This window comes from Coenobita brevimanus, chromosome 29 (genome assembly GCF_032717465.1).
Source record: "Coenobita brevimanus isolate Jiangsu-jjx chromosome 29, ASM3271746v2, whole genome shotgun sequence".
NCBI classification, from domain to species: domain Eukaryota; kingdom Metazoa; phylum Arthropoda; class Malacostraca; order Decapoda; family Coenobitidae; genus Coenobita; species Coenobita brevimanus.
In genome coordinates, this window is record NC_136982.1 from 10,277,082 (window position 1) to 10,295,798 (window position 18,717).

Here is an 18,717-nt window from a genome sequence, read left to right on the forward strand (position 1 = left end):
GTTATTTTTTAAGTTATCGTTGTGTCCATGCTTGGAAAAGGGAACGAAAGAGTTGAATTTTCGGTCCTAAATGAGAAAACTGCACGTCCTCCAAGGCTAGACTCTGCCACGGGAGAATAAAGTGGAGGGTCAGATCCGATTAGCAATACGGAAGTTGAGTCGCAACTTCGAGCTCCCACACCACGAGCATGGCTAAAAATAGAATCGTAATGCAGTTTCAGAACTAAGAATAAGTCTAAGTATTACGAATACAGATACAAAGCAGAAATAAGTACGTTTACAGACGGGGGAAAACGTATTTTTTCTGTAATAACATGTTCATCTTTATCATGTTCATCTATATCATTTTACCTTGTTATTTTCGCAAAATATATTGTTGTCTCGTAAACAGGGTGGTTGTGTGTGTTTTGCAAGGGAGGAAAAAGATTGTATTTTCTGTCTGGGTCGAGATAATGGATGTAACTATGTGTGTTTAGGCATGGCCACGAGCGAAAAAATCGTACATCCACTCGTCACGACAGCAGGTGGTGAACTGACAGATGATATGTAAGAGGGTGAAGTGAAGGTCAGTCTCATGTCCCAGATTTTCCTTCATTTCCCGATGGTTTCCACAGTTTTCTACAGGTTTGCACTGCACCAAATGATCCAAACCATTACAGCAAACTTGAGCAAATAGGTAAAGATACCAAGACAAAAATGTATTTTTCACTTATTATCATGTCTTTTTTGTTTGTGCCTGTATTACTTCACAATCGTAAACAGGTGGTTGTGTGTGTTTTGCAAGAGAGGACAAAGATGATATGGTCTGCCTGGGTTGAGATAATAGGTGTAGCTGTGCTTGTTTAGGCATGGCCAAGAGCGAAAAAATTGAAAATCCACCCTATCACAGCAGCAGGCTCTGAACTGCTTGATGAGGTGTGTGGGAGTGTAGTGTACTGTAGGTCAGTGTGAAGACATTCAGAACGTTCGTTCTATCTATCTATAGCCCGACGCCCTAATCCCGCAAAGGGTGGCTGCAGACAAAACGCCTCCAAGTCGCTCTGTCACCCACCATTTGACTACCCTCCCCTCAAATCACCCCCCCCTTCCCTCATATACCTCTGAACTCCCTCCCTCCACCTCATCCTCGGTCTACCTCTCCCTCTCCCTCCCTCCACGTCACCTAAATACACCCTCTTAGTCAGTCTTTCATTCTCCATTCTCTCCACATGTCCAAACCACCTCAGTGTATTTCTCCTAATTTCAACCACATCCACATCCACCCCACAACGTTCCTTCACTTCTTCATACGTCAGCCTGTCCCTCCATGTCACTCCACATGCTCCTCTCGAGTAGCTCATTCCACTGCTCTCACTCTTGACTTGTTCCCCCCTTGCAAGGTCCACGCCTCACTTCCATACTACCCTCTGGGGGTAGGGGGGTTTCAAGAATACTCCCCCAGTATCCCTGCTTGTCGTACGAGACGACTAAAAGGGTTGGTGGTGGGTTAGTAACCCACCTCGTAAAAAGAACTAACTAAACAAGCAAATAATAATGTTCGTTCACTTCCCAAAAATTTTTGCAGTTTTTTATAGGCCGCGCTCAAACGACACCTGCGGCCATTTATCGGCTAAACGTCATTCAACGCCGGCGGCCACGGAGGGGTTAAGTAATATATTATAATAATTACGCTAAGTATTGAGAAACCAAGAACATAAAAACTATAAACTATAAAATTGTCCATCATCATCTGTTATTGCTGGACACTGGCATCAGAATAGTAACTCCAGTGCCCGTGTCACCTACAGGCGACAGGCTATATAAATAATAAAATAGCACTGAGGCCAGCTTACAATGGTTATATGGATCTTGTGTTATTACTTAGCAACTATTTGGGTTGTTCATTAAAGACACTGAATCAGGTCACTTACTTTTTTACTTTATTGACAGCCATTATGAATATGGTACTTGAGAATTTGCTGAAAGCTCTTCATCACACCCTCCTCATCCCTTTGCCATAGCCCCACATGTAAACGATGGATCCAGTTGACAATAACAAAGAAAATAGACATGAAGGAGTTCCACAGAACACTGAAAATTAAGTACTATCTAATAAACCAAAAAACATGTGTGCAAACAAATGCCTGTCACCTAGAGGTGACACTGGGCTCTGACGGGTCAAGATGTAACAATCAAAGTACGCTGCTGAGCAAGAGCTATTACTAAAGATCTGAAGCCAAAAAGAAATCCACCTTACAGTGCCATATATTTAACCTTTAATTGCGAAGTGGAGTGCAGGCCTCAACAATATGACATTCATGTACTGAACACTTGTGGTTATTGGGTATGGTCTGAGTTCAGTCGCAAACAACATAGGAAGTTCAAACATGTTTCATTTTCATCACGTGCTTTATATATTATCACACAAAATCATGAACTTGCATTTCACTTCACACTTTTAGTATACGACTGCTAATCCTGCTGTCTTGTGTGCATAGGGGACTTGTTTGCATGTCTTCCTTAGCGATGTACATTTTTCTGCATATTGCATTTTAAAGTTCTCTTGCATATTATGTATGCCAGGTGTATGGGTACTGAAAAATGGAGAATATTAGAGTACAATACCTAGAATAAATCTCTCAGCAAAAAGGTGCTAGAAAGCTTCCTAATCCTGTGTGAATACAAACCCAAGGGTTGTACTGACATCAGCTTTGGAGTCTTTACAGCACCTCCTGCTTAGCTTTTTGGTTTGCGTATTACGCTTCGATATTCTTTACTCAGTTATTTGCATTTCCAGTACACTCAAACTTTGCATAAATAACATAAGGAGGAATAATAATGTACTATATGCAGAAACAAACTGGTAAGGGAGACATGTAAGGGAGTCTCCTTAAGCTACGAGTGGGCAGCCCCTAAAGCCATTATCTTGTCGATCTAGGAGATTTTTGGCACCTTTCCATAAGCAATTCATTTTCTATATTGGAAATTATATATTTTAACATAATTTATTGCTTTCAGGTACGGAAATTGACTGCAAAAGAAATAAACACCTAAACGTTAACATGTCTTCCTTAATATATGACAATATGAACCCTAGACTCAAAGGCCCATCAGTTAACCCCTTAACTGCGGGGCGTCACTTTCGTGACGCTAGGGAGCAAGGGATCATACCACTGGGAATCACTTTTGTGATTCTGTGTTATTTTGAATTCGCCCGGGCTTTCAAGTGGTGGTTTGTATCATCTATCAGTACTGCCAATGTCCAACACTTGTCAGCACTCCTAATCTCATCTGTACTCCCATCCATTGTTGACAATTTAGCCATTTCTCCCCGTTCTTGACTCCCCTCCTTACCTCCCCTCCGTTACCCTCTCCTCTTGCCTGTTCGGCTGTGCTACGCTAAGTAAATCTTCCCTGGAATTTTCCACTGATTTCATCCATTGAAATAAGCCCTATGCCCTATTCTTATACCAAGTAATATATACAAGAAAGAAATAAGGTAAGTGATAGTGCCATACACCTGGAATTGGCTAATTATCACCTGACAACACCTCACGCGCACTCATTCGCTAATTTTCGCTGTTTATTTCCCCTTGAAATATGCCATATAATCTAATCTCATAATAAAAATATATATAAGAAAGGAAAGGAGGTGCCTAAGTGATATTTACATTTACCTGGAACTACCTAATTTATTATGTATTGTCTAGATTTCCTACCAATAATTTCATAGCCTATATATTAGCAGCTGTCACCCCGCTGACATTGGCAGCATTGCACTCCCCCTAGGCAGGCCACCACACTGTATTCAGTTTACTGTCGTCATTCAAGGTGAAAGCACGTCGGATTCGCGCCTGTCCAATTCCGCCACTTTTTAGCCCCAGGCAAAGGGCCCTGTGATGTCTACCCCCTACTAAACCTCATGTGGAAAGGGGTAAAGGGCTAAGTGACTGCAGTGGAACGTGAACTGGCTAATTTATCAATGAAAATGATAGACAGTGACTATGATCTATCTGGTGAGTAAAACAGTGCAAGTGGAAATGTAAATAATGTGTAAATAATGTATAAACAGCAAGTGAAAGCAATGAATGTAAATATAAGTGAACAGTGGAAAATAGTTTTATAAGTTACTGCAAGTGACAGTGCATAACACTGTAAATAAAATAGAAATGTAAATAATGTAAATAAAATAGAGAATGTAAATAGAAATGTAAATGAGTAGTAATATAAGAATATGAGTATATATACTAAGAGTAATGAAAGTGAAAGTTTCACTTTAGCATGTATGAATACTATGAGTTATGAAGGTGAAAGTGAAAGTGACAGATTCACTTTCAATGCTAGTATACAGGACGAGAAAGTGGATGTTACATATTATACTGAAAAAGAAATTGAATGCCTACAGTGACAATAAACTACTATTACTGAAGTAAACTTATGGATAAAACTGTAGATATATGTAAGTGTTATATAGTAATAGAAATATAAAGTGTGAGTGTTTTTATGAATAATAAATGACAGAATACCAGCGGCGAACGATCTCAAGTGGGAAGGTCATACGCGCTCGTAATTTTCATTGCTTTCACAGTGTTTTTTTGGGTGGGAGTATGGATTCCAAACTATCTGACAATCATAGAATAGTGTTTCTAGTGATAATATCAGGCTGTGGTAATCATATTACGGGTTGTCGGGAAGTGTAAAGTGGAGACTTCGTTACCCAACTTCAGAGGCCTCCACAAGGCCTACGGTACTCGACGAAGGCTCAATAAACATTCCAGGAGAAAGCTGAAGGTATGTGCCATATGCATACTTAATTATAATATTCTAGGACTAATATCTGATTTTTGGCAAATATTTTTAGAGAGTCTGTCAGAGCACAAATATGCCCGCGGGACACGCAAGTCAAGCAAAAACAACCCCACGGTTTAGGGGTTAAGGAAGCTTCCTAACATCTCTTCCTAAGAGATTTATTTTGTTTATTACTCCTCATTGTCCACTTTTGTGTCATTTAAATAATTAAAAAGCAGCCATAATTAACAAAAATAACACACAAATGAATGTTAAATTGCCGTATCCAGAAATAAACCTCAAAGGAAGAGCTGCTAGGATGCTGCTTTAACTGACGAAAATACGGACCCAAAAGCTAAGGAGGCTTACAAATATGTCTTGCTAACCAGTTCAGTTCTGCATATAGCATGTTAATAGTCAGCTTATTTTATGCCAGCTATGTAGAAGGGAGAAAGATAAGATAGGATAAAGTTCAATACAGTATTAAAATATAGTACGAAAAATAAGTGGCTAAGGAAGAGGTGCTGGAATCCCTCATGAGGATAGGAAAATACAGGCCAACATTTGCTGGAGTGTATCAGGTAGCTGGAGGATGACAATATTATGATTATGCAAATTATCCTTCACCCCGCCACAAGAAAATATACCAACAGTAATAATTTAACCCAACTCCACAAAGAATGGATGAATGCAAGCATTGTTTTCTCCATGATTTACAAAAATTTCTTTTTCAATACAAGGAAGGAGGAACCAAAGGCCATGAGCCAGCAATAACTGTTCCTTCCATGAGAAAAACAATATACAAGAGAGAGCCAAATTCAAGATCCAATCATTTTGAGATGCCTGTACACACTGAGTTTGAAAAACTGGAGATTATAGGAAGCAGGAAATAGAGACTGAGGTAGACAGTTCCAGAGCTGACCTGTTGCATAATTGAAGGACTGGGAGTAACGGTTAACTCTTGCATTAGAGAGCTGGACAGAAAAGGGATGAGAGTTTGCTGCTAGAAGGGTGCTGCGCGACCATCGTAAAGGTGGAAGAATGCATGCAGAGAGTTCAGAGGAGCAGTAACCATTGAAATAGCGATAGAAAAGAGATAGAGATGCAACAGTGCGGCAAAGAGACAGAGGTTGAAGTGAGTCAGTAAGAGGAGGAGAGTTAATGAGATGAAAAGCCTTTGACTCCACCCTATTGAGAAGAGCTGTATGTGGGGAACCTCCCCACACATGAGAGTTGTACTCCACACAGGGACGGATAAAACCCATGTATAGAGTCAACAATTGTGCAGGGGTAAAGAAGGAACGGAGGCGGCTTAGCACACCTAATCTCTTGGAAGCAGATTTTACAAGAGATGTAATATTGATCTTTCCAAGACAAGTCCCGAGTAAATGAAGCCTCAAGCAAGTTCAAGGATGATACAGGATTAAGCTGAATATTATTAAACATTAGTGAGTACTTTGGGTCTGGTTAGTACTTGGATGGGTAACCGCCTGGGAACACCAGATGCTGTTGGCATCCCTACGTGTCAAGTGGGGTTGGTGGAGGATTAGTGCCCCTCCCTGTAAAACAATTAACTCTAAGCCATTGGCCACCCCGTCTGGGATACATGGTGTCTGGCAATGAATGAATGAATGAGTACTTCTGTGGAAGATTTTGTCAGGTTGATAGGTGTAAGAACTGAGTCTTTGATGCATTAAAAAGGAGATTATTTTTACCCCAGTCAGAGATACGAGCCAAGTCAGACATTAGGTGTGCCATAGCCTCATCCCTTGTTTGTTGAAGTAACTGCTGAGATGGGCGTTGAGGGAACCGAATGGAAAAGTGAAGGGTGGAGTCATCAGAGTATGAGTGGATAGGGTTAGATGTACAGCATAGAAGGTCATTCATGAATAAAAGGAAGAGAGTTGGTGATAGGGCAGAACCCTGAGGAACACCACTGTTGATAGGTCTAGGAGAAGAACAATGACCGTCTACAACAGCGGGTAAAGAACGACCAGAAAGCAAGCTAGAGATGAGGGCACAGATAGATGGATAGAAACTGTAAAAGGGCAGTTTGGAAATTAAAGATTTATGCCAGACTCGATCGAAGGCCTTTGATGTGTTAAGTGCAATGGCAAAGCTTTCGCCAAAGTCCCGAAAGGAGGATGACCAGGAGTTTGAAAGGTAGATGAGAAGATCGCCAGTGTAGCGTCCCTGACGATCAGAAAGAAGGTTGTGATAGGAAAGATGCTTTAAAATTTTTCCATTAAGAATTGGACTCGAAACTTTTGAGGTACAGGATGTTAAAGCAATTGGACGATAGTTAGAGGGTTGGGAATGGTCACCCTTCTGTGGGACTGGCTGAATGAGAGCAAATTTCCAGCAAGAAGGAAAGGTACAAATTGACAGACAAAGGTGAAAGAGTTTACCCAGGCAGGGTGTAAGACAGAAGCACAGTTCTTAAGAACAACAGGATGGACTCCATCAGGCCCATATGCCTTGTTTGTATTGAGGCCTGTGATGACAGAAAATACATCAGCTGAAAAAATTTTAATGTCAGCCATGAGGAAGTCAGAGGGGGGAAGTGATGGAGGAACAGCACCAGAATCGTCTAAGGTGGAATTGGAGGAGAAAGTCTGAGCGAAGAGATCTGGTTAATCCGTAGAAGAAATAGCTACAGAACCATCAGAGTAGAAAAGAGGAGGGAAGGATGATGAGGTAAAGTTGTTAGAAAGGTTTTTGGCAAGGTGCCAGAAGGAGCGGGAAGAATTCGAGTTGGAGAGATGAGTGCATTTAGTACGGATGAAATTATTTTTAGCAGAGTGAAGAACAGACTTAGCATGACTCCGGGCAGAAACGTATAAAAGATGTGATTCAGGGGTAGGTTGGCTCCGGTACCTTTTATAGGTTTGGCTAATATCAAGTCAGTATTTTTTTATTATTATTTTGTTAATGATCATGCACACACACGGATCAGACTTCGAATTTGTCCTGCGACCTTGACTCATTGTTCTCGAAATTGCACCAGTTCATTCTTGTCTTATCCCAAACACTTCCAAGTTTGGTCTAAATCGGATTTTGTTAGGCCAGCGTTTGACATTGACTGTTGGCATACAGTTGTAAGAAAAAGTTTTAGTATTACTTCAAAATAAGTTCTTGAAGCTCATACATTCTGTTATGCATTTAGGCATTTTAATATGTACTTACCGTGAACGTTCATGGTGTGTTTATTATGGTCAGGGTTGGGTAACCACTGAATTAACATAAACAGTAAAACTCACAGGAGGTCAGAGATACTCTTCATACAGGAGAGACACATGTTAGAAATTTTCATCCTTACATTTACGAGTACCTTGGTATGGTTGTGAAGTATTTGGTAGGTATATGAGTGAAAACAGAAGTATAAACAGTCTTATCCGCAACTTCTGCATAAAAAAAATTATCAATACGTCCCTATAGCTTTGAACGTCTTGCCGGGGTGTGGTGGGTGTCTAAAGTCTGAGCTCCGGCAGCAACCCTGAATTTCATTATTATATTTATGTTTCTGAGAGTATATTGTTTATTGTGTTTAGGCTACAGAGGGATGGGGTATTATGTAAATACATAAAGAATCAAGAAGCCCACAAACAACAGATGAAGCAAGGTACTCAACCGCTTAAACGTACTGTCATTTTGTGTGTGTGTGTGTGTGTGTGTGTGTGTGTGTGTGTTATAATCTTAAGATATACACCACCACTTTACACATTTTTACGGTATATTTTTCCATCTCATTCTCGGTTTTGTACCCCATCTGGTTCCGCATTTACCTCACTGTCATAATCTGATGGATATAATTACATCAAATGCAGCGGGAACTCTGTGACTTGGGTCCGAATTCTTATCCACTTGGCTTTTTTCCACCTCTTCCTTAGTCACATATTTACCACGACTATTTCCAACTATTTTCATGTATGTTATGTACGGCTTTTTGATATCGACACAGATTGCCTAAGTACCGAGAGCATACGTAGGCTATCTGTTCTCTTGTATGTTATCTTCGTCATATTGCCATCGACATACGTAGCATTAATAACTCACCGGAGTGTAATAAACTGCCATGTGCATAGATAAACAAGTAAGATTATGGTGTTGGAGTGCCTTCTTACCTGACGAGGATACCAGCCTCGCTGTCGGTGTGTGAAGGTTATTGTATAGAATGATACATGATCCTAAACACATTCACCCTGAGGACATAATATTTTTGTAAAGATAACCTTGCCAAGTGAATATTACCCTCGACCTATTGTTTTCTGAAGTCTCCGACCATCTCTTAGGTGATCTACAACTCATCTACCAAAGACCCTAATCACACAAAAACTGTTGTAGTTAATTATTCACACACAAACACTCGGGTCGAACTTTAGCCTTGACCTGTGACCTTGCTCTTTGACTGATTGTTCTCAAAAGTGAATGACGCGTAAGTATTTCACTTTGTTAAAAAAAAAACAAAAAAAATGAGTTGACTTTGCCCTGTGACAATGACATTTGACCTTTTCCTGAGACTTTGATCTTTGAACTGCTGTTCTGAAAATCGAATCCTTATATTCTAACCTTATCATTCCTTCCACAAAGTTGGTCTAAATCGGATATAACTGTTACAATGACGTTGCCTTGTGACGTTAACCTTTGACTTAGGTTTTTTAAGAACAGAATATTTACTACCTGCCTGATCCACAATCCTTCCTTCAAGTTTGGCTAATATCAAATCAATATTTTTTTTTAATTATTATTTTGTTAACGATCACGCACACACACGGATCAGACTTTGAATTTGCCCTGTGACCTTGACCAACTCATTGTTCTCGAAATTGCAACAGTTCATTCTTGTCTTAACCCAAACACTTCCAAGTTTGGTCTAGATCGGATTTTGTTAGGCCAGTGAGGGGACTAGGGACCCCCTCCTTTATTTTTTAGTTCCTAAAAAGAGACAGGCCAGAGAAAGGGATGGGGGATGGAGTTATCCCCGTACCCTGAAGATTGGGTCTATGAATGTGCGTGGATGTAGTACGATTGAGGCTAAAAGGGAGGAGATTGGGAGAATGTTTGTGAGAAGAAAGTTGGATGTGTTAGCTTTGAGTGAAACGAAGATGAAAGGGAAGGGGGAGTCTATGTTTGGAAGTGTGAATGGAAGATTGTCAGGTGTTGATAGAGGAAGGGCAAGAGAAGGTGTGGCCTTGTTAGTGAGTCCGGAAGTACAGCAATGTGTGATTGAATGGAAGGAGGTGTCATCGAGACTGATGTGGGTGAAAGCGAAATTTGAACGTGAGTTGTGGGTGTTTGTGAGTGCATATGGGCCTGGTAGTGAAAAGGATGAAGAAGAGAGGGAGTCTTTCTGGAATGATGTTGATGAGTGTCTGCAGAGTTTTGGAGCGAATGTGAATGTGGTAATGATGGGAGATTTGAATGCTAGAGTGGGAAATGTAGCAGTTGAAGGCGTAGTTGGTATGCATGGTGTGCCTGGAAGAAATTAAAATGGGGAACGAATGATAGCGATGTGTGCTGAGCGAGAGATGGTGATTGGGAATACGCTGTTTGAGAAGAAAGATATTTATAAGTATACATGGGTGAGACAGGAGGGTGGAAGGGTTGTTGATAGAGCTTTGATGGACTATGTGGTTGTGTCTAGGAATGTAATAGGAAGATTGTTAGATGTGAGAGTTCTGAGAGGGGAGGGTGGAGGTATGTCTGACCACTACCTGGTGGAGGGAAAGTTAAGAGTAGGTAAGAGATGGGTGAGAGCTAGGAGGGTTAGGTGTGGCAGGGAGGTTTTGAAAGTCAGTGAGTTGGATAAAAGAGAAAAAGATAGAGTATCAGGAGAAATTGAAAGATGAGTGGAACGCAGTGAAAGATCGGGAAAATGGCAGCGTGGAGGAGGAATGGCAGTTGTTTAAGAATGTTGTGGTGGGGCATGCAGAAGAGGTGTGTGGTGTGAGACGTGTGGGTGGTGGTGTAAGAAAAGGAAGTGAATGGTGGTGCGAGGAAGTAAGTATGGCTGTGGCTGAGAAGAGACGTGCATATGAAGTGTGGCTGCAGAGGAAGGATGAGATGTCATATGAAAGGTATAAGGAGAAGAGGAATAGAGCGAGAAGGGCTGTGCGTGATGCTAAAGTGGCAGCAGATGAGGGGTGGGGTAGGCGGCTGACAGAGAATTTTCAACAGAATAAGAAAATGTTTTGGAAGGAGGTGAAAAGGGTGCGAAAGGAAGAGTCTGGGAAGGAAGAACGAGTAAAAGCAGAGGATGGAAGGATGTTAATTGAGATGGATGCAGTAAGGAAGAGATGGGCAGAGTATTTTGAAAGATTGTTAAATGTAGAGGAGGAAAGAGCGGCTGAGATTGGGGCGGATGGAAGGGTGCAAGGAATAAATGTGTTGGGAGAGTTGAATGATTCTTTGATCACGAAGGTGGAAGTGGAGAAGGCAGTAAAGGAGATGAAAACAGGGAAAGCTGCAGGTATGGACGGGTGTGCTGTGGAATGCCTGAAGGGTGGTGGAGTGACTATTGTTGACTGGTTAGTAAGATTGTTGAATGTGTGCTTTGAGAAAGGTATGGTGCCAATTGACTGGGCAAGTGCTTGTGTGGTCCCGTTGTATAAAGGTAAGGGTGATAAGTATGAATGTACTAGCTTTAGGGGTATAAGTCTGTTGAGTGTTGTAGGTAAGGTGTATGGTAGAGTGTTAATTATGAGAGTTAGAGAGGGTACAGAGGGAGTGATTGGTGATGAGCAGTGTGGCTTTAGGAGAGGGAGAGGATGCGTTGATCAGGTGTTTGCTGTGAGACAAGTGTGTGAAAAGTATTTAGCAAAAGGCAAGGATGTGTTTTGGGCATTTATGGATTTAGAGAAAGCGTATGATAGAATTGATAGGGAGGCTTTGTGGACTGTTTTAAGATTGTATGGACTTGATGGTAGGTTACTAAAAGGGGTGAAAAGTTTTTATGTAAATAGTAGAGCGTGTGTAAGAGTGGGAAATGCTGTGAGTGATTGGTTTCCCGTGAGAGTGGGGCTGCGACAGGGATGTGTGATGTCACCTTGGTTGTTTAATATTTACATGGATGGTGTTGTAAGGGAGGTGAATGCAAGAGTTTTAGGTGGAGGTCTGAGTCTGGTGAATGTTGATGGTGGAGAGTGGAATCTGAAGCAGCTGCTGTTTGCAGATGATACTGCACTGGTGACTGATTCAGAGGAGAGATTGAGACAGTTGGTAGAGGAGTTTGGAAGGGTGTGTGAAAGGAGGAAATTGAAAGTAAATGAGAATAAGAGTAAAGTGATGAAGTGTACGAGGTTGATAGATGGTAGGGGGATGAATATAGTTTTGAATGGTGAGTTGCTTGAGGAGGTAGATTGTTTTAAATATCTAGGGTCACATGTTGCTGTGGATGGAAGAATAGATGCAGAAGTGAAGTTTAGAATAAATGAAGTAGGAAAGGTGCTGGGAGGAATGAAAAAAGTGTTTAAATGTCGTTCGCTTAGAATGGATGTAAAGAGAAGGCTGTATGAGGGTGTTGTGGTACCAACTGCGTTATATGGGGCTGAAACATGGAATATGGGTGTAGCAGAGAGGAAAAGTTTGAATGTAATGGAGATGAGGTGTCTGAGGAGTATGTGTGGAGTGACGCGTATGGATCGGGTGCGAAATGATGAAGTGCGAAGGAGAACTGGAGTTGTTCGGGAGATGGCTGGTAGAGTTGAGCAGAGGGTGTTGCGATGGTTTGGGCATATGGAGAGAATGGATAATGAACGATTGGTGAAAAAGATAACTAGATCTGATGTGAGAGGTGTAAGGCTGAGAGGAAGACCACGAATAGGATGGATGGACAGTGTGAAGAGAGCGCTGGATGCGAGAGGGATGTCTGTTGAGCAAGGAAGAGTGGCTGTGCGTGACAGAAGTAAATGGAGAGAAATTGTGAATGAATAAGTGATGACGCAGCCCTGAGGGGATATTCTCCCGCATTTGGTCTGATCAGCTAGTCAGGTCAGGTGCGGGTAAGGGGATGGGTCTGTTATGATGTGGCAGGGGTAAACCAGTTTTGCTGTCGGGCCCTGCTGCGGATGTCACTGATTGCATTGCGCAGTTGACCCTTGTGCGGTGTGGTGCGGTGAAGATCTGTCCGTTCTCCCCTTTGGGGCTAAGATGCGAATGAATGTGTTTGAATGGATGAGTAAATGGGGAGTGTGTCGTCCTGTCTCGGCTACCTCCCTTTCCTTGGGGGAAGCAGCCTAGGTATATAGATAGATAGATAGCATTTGACTCTTGGCTTACAATTCTTAAAACAAAAACAAAAAAGATTTTTTGTTTATTATCCTTCAGCCTTTCCACTGTGTTTGATTAACATCGGCTTAAAACTGTTAAAGTTCACACACACACACACACACACACACACACACACACACACACACACACACACACACACACACGCGCGCGCGCGCGCGCACACGCAGAGACCTATGTAAATATAACACTTCTCACTTCGCAAGTGCAGGTGTATAATCAGGAGTGAAAGTACGGAGGGTAGAAGCCGTGAGTCAAGGCAATATATTGAAATCAGCGCTTGTCGGTGCGTGAACCAAGTGGTGGGAAAGCGGTGAGAGTGAAAGCAGTGAATGTGAATGCACTGAAATTAAAACAATGGAATGAACAAAATAAGTAAAAGAACAACGAGTGAAAGTATATCTATCTGTCTAATGGCAGACGCCTTAATCACGTAAGGGGTGGCCACAAACAAATCGTCTCCATGTCGCCCTGTCCCCAGCTATTTCACTGCCCTGCTCCCAGCTCACCCCCCCCCTCTCTCCCATATACCTCTCCACTAAATCCCTCCAGCTCATCCCTTGCCTCCTCTTCCCTCTCACCCCTCCACCACACTCACATACACTCTCCTCGTCAGTCTCTCACTATCCATCCTGTCCACGGGGCCTAACCACCTCACTGTGTTTCTCGTAACGCTTCCTGTCACATTCACATTCACACAACAGCACTCCTTCACTTCCTCATTTGTCAGTCTGTCTCTCCATGTGACTCCACATGCTCCTCTCAAATAACTCATTTCAACTGCTCTCACTCTTGACTTGTGTCCCTCCAACAAGGTCCAAGCTTCACTTCCTTATGTTAGAGTTGGTATCACAATACTGTCATGCAGTAACATTTTTGACTTCCATGCTCACTTCCTTGTTTCTTATCACTTCTAACAAGGAACCAGCAACCCTTCTTCCTTTTGTGCTCTTTCAAGCTCTTAACCCACTAAATTTCCATTCTTACTCATCACACTACCCAAGTACTTAAACGCACTCACATTTTCAATTTCCTCCGCATTCAACGTTCCTGTACATTCACTGACTTCATTTCTCTCGAGTGAAGGTAATGGGAATAAACAAAAAATGTCCCCATTGTTGTGCCAAAGGACAGGAAGGAGGAGGGAGAAATGGAGACATAAGTGGAAGACAGGGAAATACAGAGTTGTGAGACAGATGGGAGGGTAAAGGAGGATATAATATAAAGGTGTGAAAAAACGAAGAAGAGAGAGGGTGAGACAAAGAGGGGAAGTTGTATTTTTTTTTTTTTGCATGTGTGTGTGAGAGAAGAGGAACGGAGAGGATGAGATAAAGAAGGGTAGACACAGTATTCTTGTGTGTGTGTGTGTGTGTGTGTGTGTGTGTGTGTGTGTGGAAGGGAGAGTGAATGATAACAGGGAAAGTGGAGAAGCAGGTGTAACCCTAATGCAATTATTTTGTTCGACAGAGGCGGGGCGAGGGAGTTGAGAGGGAGAGGTGAGATGTAGTGCAAGAGGAGGGAAAAGAATAAAAAGGCTGTGAGAGAAAGTCAGGTATATAAATTAGAGGAATACAGCGATATTGAGAGGGCTGAGATAGAGGGAGGGTAGATATTGAGGTGTGAGGCAGGGAATGGGGGAGGGGGAGTAGAAAGAGAGATTGGGGAAGCACAGAGGTGTTTGTAAAATAGAGGAGACGGTGAGCTGCAAATTGGGAGTGGAGAATACAAAGAAAGTGGAGGTAAAAAAAAAAAAAAGTGTGTGAGATACGGAGGAAGATATGGGAGATATGTAAGTGTAAAGGATGGAACGAGTGATACCGAGGTAAAGAATCTGGTGTAATGGTGTTGTATTCAGGAGAGAGAGAGAGAGAGAGAGAGAGAGAGAGAGAGAGAGAGAGAGAGAGAAGACCTTTTACGTTAAGATGCGGGTCGTGCAAAAAATTAAAATAGAGCCCTCGCAATCACCAACGAAACCGTTTAGAATAAAATAATGAATTACAAGTAAATTTGCCACATCCCCGCCACCATCCGCTTACCTGCCCATCAAAATCATGGCTGTTTACAATGTAAATGAGGCTGTCGTTGGCCAGATTCAGTCTGCCTATCCAAAGCATCGGGATGTTAGGAGTGTGAGTGCCTGCAAGAAGTGCCGGAGGATCGAGAAAGGGAATGAGTTATCACAAAAGCTTCCTGCAGACGCAGGGATGATTTAAGCATTTCCTTGAGGAGTACTCTCCTCGTCAGCCAAGAAGGCTTTCTTCACCATTTTCTAATGATCTGTTCTGAATTTCGTATGATTATTACACAGGCAAATATTGCTTAAGTAACATTTAAAATATGTATTAAAGCACCCAATACAAAAAAATGGTAAGGAAGAGGTACTAGAGAATCAACGTTACAGACAAGAACACGGGTCTGGATGCCTGGGTTGGATAACAGAGAATTGAGAGAAGGATTGTGAGGACTCTCTAGGGTTTTCTATATACAGAACGATGGTTTCAGGCATTTCAACACCTTGTGTGTAAGGACAACACCAAGACTGTTGTTGCTTTCTGCCCAACCGTATTGCATCGGTCTGCGGGAGGTTGGGAAATCGATGTAAACTCACGGACAAAAGAACATCTCTTGTTCCACTACGTCTTCTTCACACATAGGGCATGTCCGTCATTTCTCTTTCAGATCCATCACATGAAAAAATATCGTCTATGGGAGGAGAAATATCCCGAACACCTCCCAGTAGAGAAGCTTACCAAACATTTCCCATTTCAAGAAGACTATACCTCATACCAATTAATCTGGCCAGGCATGTATGGCAACACTGTTCCTGCCGAGATTCTGATTGGCTGGAGGTGTTTGTTCGATTTCGTTGTTGCTTAAACCGATACTCTATTATCAGATGTGATACTGAGTTTGTCGACAGTACAATAGTCAAAAGCAATAAGAAATCCGTTATATACTTAACAACAATGAAATTTTCGTAGGAAGATAGAAATATTGAGTCAACAAAGTATTTTAACAGTCCAAGTCAAGGTTAGCATTCGAACAATTCCTTTAAATCTCCGACACTCGGTAATATAAGAGAAAATTAAGGAAACGTGCTTAATCTAAGCGTTGGTATAACACACATTTAAATTTTAAGATCAGTCCGTAGTATGAAAATAGAGATGTAATGAAATAGTTTTCCTTTAGCCTACTTTGATTTTCGCAATTTTTTCAAACCTCCCTCCCTGCAGAACTCGTCTTTTCATTAGAATTTTTAATTATTCAGAGTTGTGGCACGATTTAAGGGTGCTTACTGATCTTATAATTTAAATGTGTTATACCAACGCTTGAATTAAGCAGGTTTCCTTAATTTTCTGTTGTTTTACGGAGTGTCGGAGATTTAAAGGAATTGTTCCAATGCTAACTTTGACTTGGACTGTTAAAATACTTTGTTGACTCAATATCTCTATCTTCCTACGAAAATTTCATTGTTGTTAAGTATATAACGGATTTCTTATTGTTTTTGACGATTGTACTGTCGACAAACTCAGTATTACATCTGATAATAGAGAGTATCGGTTTAAGCAACAACGAAATCGAACAAACACCTCCAGCCAATCAGAATCTCGGCAGGAACAGTGTTGCCATACATGCCTGGCCAGATTAATTGGTATGAGGTATAGCACATAAGTCTGTCTCCAACTGCACCTCCTAGGGATCATCTCCCTAACCACCTAGTTTCTCCCGCGGACCTATTTTTGCCCCAGTGATCCATTTTCCTCATTGCACCTATTTTACACCTTGAGCCTATTATCTCCCATGTACTGATTTTCCTTTCGTGAACCTACATTCCCTTATGAACCTATTTCTTCCATGGGTCTAATGTTTTCACCCAATGAACCTGTTCCCCTGTTTCTGTGGACCTATGTCTCTCCATGTACCACTTTTCCACCATGGGCCTGTTTTTAACCCCATGGAGCTATTTCTCCTCCGCGGATCTGACTTTCTCATGGACTTTTCTCCTCACAGGAAAATATGAAATCCCGACATGAAGCTATATTCTCACAGAGATGGGCCTGTTTCCACCATGGACTTTTCTTTTTTCACACATTGGAACCATGTTAACACTTGCTCCCTATCTCTTATGGACCCGTTTCTCCATGTGGATCTGTTCCAATCTTGGGCCAATTTGCTCCATGGACCTGTTCCTCAGTGCACCCATTTTCCCTCATACGCCTACCCACTCACCACCAACCAACATTCCTACCCACTCACCTGGTGTAATCTGTCTCAGTAGTAGCACAATGACTCAGCAAATTCACACACACACACACACACACACACACACACACACACACACACACACACACACACACACACACACATACACGCGCGCGCGCGCGACAGAGAGAGAGAGAGAGAGAGAGCGCACGCGAGCTGTGAGAGAGGAAAGACATCCGTCATTTCGCTCTGCACTGGCCGCCTTTGGCCGCAACTGGCCACACCTAAATAGTATCTTTATATGAGTCAAGTTCTGTACTAGGTTAACTTAAGTGATGTTCTACTATAGTAGAGCAAGCATTAGCAAAAGTATTTTCCATATGAAAGAATATACAAGTATCCATTTAGTGCAAGAATCCGCTAATACAACGCATCATCAGCTGGGTGTCATAACCAAGTGGGTTACAGGGAGATACAAACTTGTGAGTAAAAGTTATCATTCTAAATAAGAATTACCACAAGATGAGCACCATCTTTAGCAAAGTGAATATGGAAGGAGTTAAGAGAAGAGATAAAGGTAGAAAACAGGATGATGATTTTTATTTTGAACTGGTTGAAATGGAAACTTATAATAAATTAGAGAAAGTGAATAAACTGGAGAAAACTTTTCAATGTGAAAGAGATGAAATTGAGAATGAATTACACATGCAGAAGGAAGAAAATGAAACTTAGTAAAGGAATTCAACAAAAAAGACACAACAATACATGAGCTGTCAGTTGAAGCAGTTTCACAGAGAAAGAAGACTAGTGAAATGGCGAGTACAGTTGTCAACCATGAGAATATTGTGGAGGAGCTCAGAAATGATACAGAGACAATTACACAAGTAAGCAGTCTGATAGACCAAATGAACGAAATGATGAGAAATTGCAAAGATGAAGTACAAACTACGTATGCTGAAATGCTGAAAGTAAGGAACGGCTGAGAAACAAAAGATGAAGAAAAAAGCATTAGAAAGGTGGTGAAAGAAATCATCCAAAATAACTCAAAACTGGTCAAAGATTCAGCAGATATCAATAAATATATAGTAATCATTTGTATAGATGAACGGCCATACCACGTTGAGTACACCGCTTCCCGTTCGATCAGCGAAGTTAAGCAACGTTGGGTCTGGTTAGTACTTGGAAGGGTGACCCCCTGGGAACACCAGATGCTGTTGGCATAACGTTCTCCCTACGTGTCGAGTGGGGTTGGTGGAGGATTAGTGCCCCTCCCTGTAAAACAATTAACTCTAAGCCCTTGGCCACCCCGTTTGGGATACATGGCGTCTGGCAATGAATGAAAGAAGGAATCAGAAACAAAATTTCGAGATGCATAAAGCAGATGGTAAACATAATGAACATACTGAAAGAAGTATCAGAGGATATCTGTGATAAAGACAAAGATGAACACAAAAGGCTATG

General features: G+C 41.7%; 1 non-coding gene across 1 annotated transcript; it reads left to right on the forward strand.

Moving 5' to 3' along the window:
• Positions 1–18,357: 18,357 nt before the first annotated feature.
• On the forward strand, positions 18,358–18,476 carry LOC145395120 (5S ribosomal RNA). Its single transcript, XR_013896550.1, has one exon. It is a non-coding gene; the product is annotated as a 5S ribosomal RNA (ribosomal RNA).
• The last annotated feature ends 241 nt before the right edge of the window (positions 18,477–18,717 follow it).